The 5,636-nt window shown below is 51.1% G+C and overlaps 1 pseudogene; it reads right to left on the bottom strand.

Annotated features, from left to right (window-relative positions):
• Positions 1–1,558: 1,558 nt before the first annotated feature.
• LOC124030401 lies at positions 1,559–3,712 on the bottom strand (annotated as a pseudogene).
• Positions 3,713–5,636: the final 1,924 nt, after the last annotated feature.

The raw sequence follows: 5,636 nt of genomic DNA, 5'->3' as shown, positions 1-5,636 counted from the left end.
AATCAATCAACAGCCTAATCAATCAACAGCCTGATCAATCAACAGCTAATCAATCAACAGCCTGATCAATCAACAGCCTAATCAATCAACAGCCTAATCAATCAACAGCCTGATCAATCAACAGCCTAATCAATCAACAGCCTAATCAATCAACAGCCTAATCAACTCTATGTGAAGGAGATGCGTCACGCCGCATGAGGCAAATGGTCACACCAGATACGGACTGTTTTACTGATCTGCCTTCTCTTTTTAAACCAACAGATACATATCTGTATATCCAGTCATTTGATTGGAGCCTAATGAATGTATTTCAATTGACTGATGTTCTTATGAACTGTGAAATCAAATCAAACGTTATTGGTCACATTCACATATTTATCAGATGTTATTGCGGGTGTAGAGAAATGTTTGTTTTCCAAGCTCCAACAGTGCAGTAGTATCTAACTAAATGCTTGTGTTCCCAGCTCCAACAGTGCAGTAGTATCTAACTAAATGCTTATGTTCCTAGCTCCAACAGTACAGTAATATCTAACTAAATGCTTGTGTTCCTAGCTCCAACAGTACAGTAGTATCTAACTAAATGTTTGTGTTCCTAGCTCCAACAGTACAGTAGTATCTAACTAAATGTTTGTGTTCCTAGCTCCAACAGTACAGTAGTATCTAACTAAATGTTTGTTTTCCTAGCTCCAACAGTACAGTAGTATCTAACTAAATGTTTGTGTTCCTAGCTCCAACAGTACAGTAGTATCTAACTAAATGTTTGTGTTCCTAGCTCCAACAGTACAGTAGTATCTAACTAAATGTTTGTGTTCCTAGCTCCAACAGTACAGTAGTATCTAACTAAATGTTTGTGTTCCTAGCTCCAACAGTACAGTAGTATCTAACTAAATGCTTGTGTTTCTAGCTCCAACAGTGCAGTAATATCTAACTAAATGCTTGTGTTCCCAGCTCCAACAGTGCAGTAATATCTAACTAAATGCTTGTGTTCCCAGCTCCAACAGTGCAGTAATATCTAACTAAATGATTGTATTTCTAGCTCCCAACAGTGCAGTAATATCTAACTAAATTATTGTATTTCTAGCTCCAACAGTGCAGTACTATCTAACAATTCACAACAATACACACAAATCTGAAAGTAAAATAATGTAATTAAGAAATATATAAATATCAGATTCGGCACTCCTTTCCCTATAGTCCACGATCAGCTCCTTTGTCTTGCTCACGTTGAGGGAGTTGAGTTGGAAGGGTGGACTGAGGTAGAGAGAGACAGAGAGTGAAGGAGAGGTAGAGAGGAGGGGAAGTAGAGAGGGAAGGGTGGACTGAGGTAGAGAGAGACAGAGAGTGAAGGAGAGGTAGAGAGGAGGGGAAGTAGAGAGGGAAGGGTGGACTGAGGTAGAGAGAGACAGAGAGTGAAGGAGAGGTAGAGAGGAGGGAAGTAGAGAGGGAAGGGTGGACTGAGGTTGAGAGAGACAGAGAGTGAAGGAGAGGTAGAGAGGAGGGAAGTAGAGAGGGAAGGGTGGACTGAGGTAGAGAGATGTGCGGTGTGTTCTTTTCTTACCTGAAGAGCTGTTGTGTGAGGAGCCAGACAGGTCCAGGGAGCAGGGTCTCAGGTCGTCTGGGTTTGGGCTGTCTGAGGCCGCTGGGGCTGAGGTTGAGAATGGGACTGGGACTGGGGTTGAGACTGGGACTGAGACTGGGGTTGGGGTTGAGAATGGGACTGGGGTTGAGACTGGGACTGAGACTGGGGCTGGGGTTGAGACTGGGACTGGGGTTGAGACTGGGACTGGGGCTGGGGTTGAGACTGGTACTGGGGCTGGGACTGGGGTTGAGACTGGGGTTGAGACTGGGACTGGGTTTGAGACTGGGACTGGGGCTGGGACTGGGACTGGGGCTGAGACTGGGACTGGGGTTGAGACTGGGACTGGGGTTGAGACTGGGACTGGGGTTGAGACTGGGACTGGGGTTGAGACTGGGACTGGGGTTGAGACTGGTACTGGGGTTGAGACTGGGACTGGGGTTGAGACTGGGACTGGGGTTGAGACTGGTACTGGGGTTGAGACTGGGGTTGAGACTGGGGTTGAGACTGGGACTGGGTTTGAGACTGGGACTGGGGCTGGGACTGGGGCTGAGACTGGGACTGGGGTTGAGACTGGGACTGGGGCTGGGGCTGGGACTGGGGCTGGGGCTGGGACTGGGGTTGAGACTGGGGCTGGGACTGGGGCTGGGACTGGGGTTGAGACTGGGGTTGAGACTGGGGTTGAGACTGGGGCTGGGACTGGGACTGGGGTTAAGACTGGGGTTGAGACTGGGGATGGGACTGGGGCTGAGACTGGGGCTGGGACTGGGGCTGGGACTGGGGCTGGGGCTGGGACTGGGGTTGAGACTGGGCTGGGACTGGGGCTGGGACTGGGGTTGAGACTGGGAGCTGGGTCTGGTAGTTGGGCAGTGAGAGGGGCAGTGACAGGTACGGAGATGGGTTTGGGTACAGAGACAGGTCTAGGTATGGGGACAAAGGTGAGGGTTCAGGCTGTCCCTCTACAGATGGACATGTGATCACCAGACGGTTGTTGTTGTTGTTGGTGTTGGTGCGGCCCGCCAGGTGATTGGTTGGTCTCTGGTCACATGGGGCGGGCTGCTCTCTCCTTAGCAGTGGTTCATGTTCATCAGGACTGGAGTTGATGTTGAGTCTACTGTCCTCTCCGCTGAGCTGGGTCTGTAACAAGGGTGTCGCTCCGCCCAACTCCCCCTGAGGGCCCGCCGGATTGGTAGTCCCGTAAGGAGTCCCGCCTCCAGCTGAAGAGGCCACACCTCCGTTCAGGTAACCGTTGACGACCACGACGCTTACGCCGCTCCGCACCCCGTTTCCTACGGCCGTTGGCCCGTTGTTGGTGACGTTAACAAGGCGTGGCTCTGCCGCTGGGGCGACCGTGTTCATCTTGGCCACGCCCGTCTCTACCTGCTTCAGGTTGGACCGGTGTTTCCCAGACTTCAGCCTGGAGGAACCAGAGCCCTCCTTGGCCTTGGTGTTGAGTGGTAGGCTGGTGGGCCGCTTTGGGGAGGTTCTGCTGTTTGGGCAGGGGGAACATAGTAGCTGGAGGGTCCCCATCCCACTGGCCCCGGTCCCAGACCCTCCCTGGGCCCCAGGCCCGGCCCCAGTCACCTCCGCAGCCAGCTTGATGAGGGGGTAGAGCAGGGAGGAAGACCCAGAGCTGAGCGGGTCTGGAGCAGAGAACTGTTTCTGGCTGTGCTCCATAAGGTTCTCATCAGAAGATTCTTTCAGGTTCTTGTCAACCTCTCTAGGGTCCAGCTTGGTGGTCTCCAAGTCCTCCTGGGTCAGCTGCAGACACACCCACCACCAGCCCCAGCACAGTGCCACCTAGTGGGCCGGATGAGTCCTCCCCCTTGACCCGACTCAGAGATGGTGGTCATGACGGTGTTGGGTGTGGAGAGGCTGGTGCCGCTGCTCTCCGGGCTGGGCAGACGGGCCTGAGCCTGCTGACGCTCGGCGTTGATGGAGTTTCGGTTCTTCTCTGGGCCTGCGGGTACACTGCCGGTTCCACCCAGGACGCCGACGGAGGAGGTACCCGATACAGAGGTGTCCCCCCCAGGAAGGTTCTTCACCGTGTGGCCCTCGTGGTCCTCGATGTAGGAGGAGGAGGAGTAGTCTGGGTAGGGGCTGACTTTAGGACCCCTGCGGCTGTGGGACAGGTTCCTGTAGGGGAAGCAGATAGAAATAAACCTGATGTGATGTAAACCTGCAGCGTAACAGACCAAACCTTACATGACAGGGGCAATCAGATCAGTCTTTTCCAAAAACATGATCTTCACCTTTTCCAAAACATGACCTTCACCTTTTCCAAAACATGACCTTCACCTTTTCCAAAACATGACCTTCACCTTTTCCAAAACATGACCTTCACCTTTTCCAAAACATGACCTTCACCTTTTCCAAAACATGACCACCTTTTCCAAAACATGACCTTCACCTTTTCCAAAACATGACCTTCACCCATATTTAACAGGAAAGAAGATGTGACTCAACTTACTTGCCGAATAACTCAAGGTGGTGTGTTCTGATACTAAGATGTTTATTCAGATGTTTATAATTGTCACAGACACCGGAAAGGTGAAATGTGTTGTTTTAAAGGGTCAGACAGTAGTATGAAACCAAAGTAAAACAAATTAGAGTTAAATGCCTTGCTTAAGGGCACGTCGACAGATTGTTCACCTTAGTCGGTAACCTTTCAGGTTACTGGCTCAACGCGCAAGGCTACCCTGCTGGTTACTGGTCCAACACTCTAACAACTAGGCTACCCTGCTGGTTACTGGTCCAACACTCTAACAACTAGGCTACCCTGCTGGTTACTGACAACTAGGCTACCCTGCTGGTTACTGGTCCAACGCTCTAACAACTAGGCTACCCTGCTGGTTACTGGTCCAACACTCTAACAACTAGGCTACCCTGCTGGTTACTGGTCCAACACTCTAACAACTAGGCTACCCTGCTGGTTACTGACAACTAGGCTACCCTGCTGGTTACTGGTCCAACGCTCTAACAACTAGGCTACCCTGCTGGTTACTGGTCCAACACTCTAACAACTAGGCTACCCTGCTGGTTACTGACAACTAGGCTACCCTGCTGGTTACTGGTCCAACGCTCTAACAACTAGGCTACCCTGCTGGTTACTGGTCCAACACTCTAACAACTAGGCTACCCTGCTGGTTACTGACAACTAGGCTACCCTGCTGGTTACTGGTCCAACGCTCTAACAACTAGACTACCCTGCTGGTTACTGGTCCAACGCTCTAACAACTAGGCTACCCTGCTGGTTACTGGTCCAACGCTCTAACAACTAGACTACCCTGCTGGTTACTGGTTCAACGCTCTAACAACTAGGCTACCCTGCTGGTTACTGGTCCAACGCTCTAACAACTAGACTACCCTGCTGGTTACTGGTCCAACGCTCTAACAACTAGGCTACCCTGCTGGTTACTGGTCCAATGCTCTAACAACTAGACTACCCTGCTGGTTACTGACCCAACGCTCTAACCACTAGGCTACCCTGCTGGTTACTGGCCCAACACTCTAACCACTAGGCTACCCTGCTGGTTACTAACAACTAGACTACCTGCTGGTTACTGGTCCAGCACTCTAACAACTAGGCTACCCTGCTGGTTACTGGTCCAACACTCTAACCACTAGGCTACCCTGCTGGTTACTGGCCCAACGCTCTAACAACTAGACGACCCTACTGGTTACTGGTCCAACGCTCTAACCACGAGTCTACCTGCTGGTTACTGGTCTAACGCTCTAACAACTAGTCTACCTGCTGGTTACTAACCCAACGCTCTAACAACTAGACTACCCTGCTGGTTACTAACAACTAGACTACCCTGCTGGTTACTAACAACTCAGTTACCCTGCTGGTTACTGGTCCAACGCTCTAACAACCAGACTACCCTGCTGGTTACTAACAACTAGACTTCCCTGCTGGTTACTAACAACTCAGTTACCCTGCTGGTTACTGGTCCAACGCTCTAACAACCAGACTACCCTGCTGGTTACTGGTCCAACACTCTAACAACTAGACTACCCTGCTGGTTACTGGTCCAACGCTCTAACAACTAGACTACCC

This window comes from Oncorhynchus gorbuscha, unplaced genomic scaffold (genome assembly GCF_021184085.1).
Source record: "Oncorhynchus gorbuscha isolate QuinsamMale2020 ecotype Even-year unplaced genomic scaffold, OgorEven_v1.0 Un_scaffold_11198, whole genome shotgun sequence".
In the NCBI taxonomy this organism is placed as follows: domain Eukaryota; kingdom Metazoa; phylum Chordata; class Actinopteri; order Salmoniformes; family Salmonidae; genus Oncorhynchus; species Oncorhynchus gorbuscha.
This window is presented reverse-complemented; position numbering and strand designations above follow the sequence as displayed.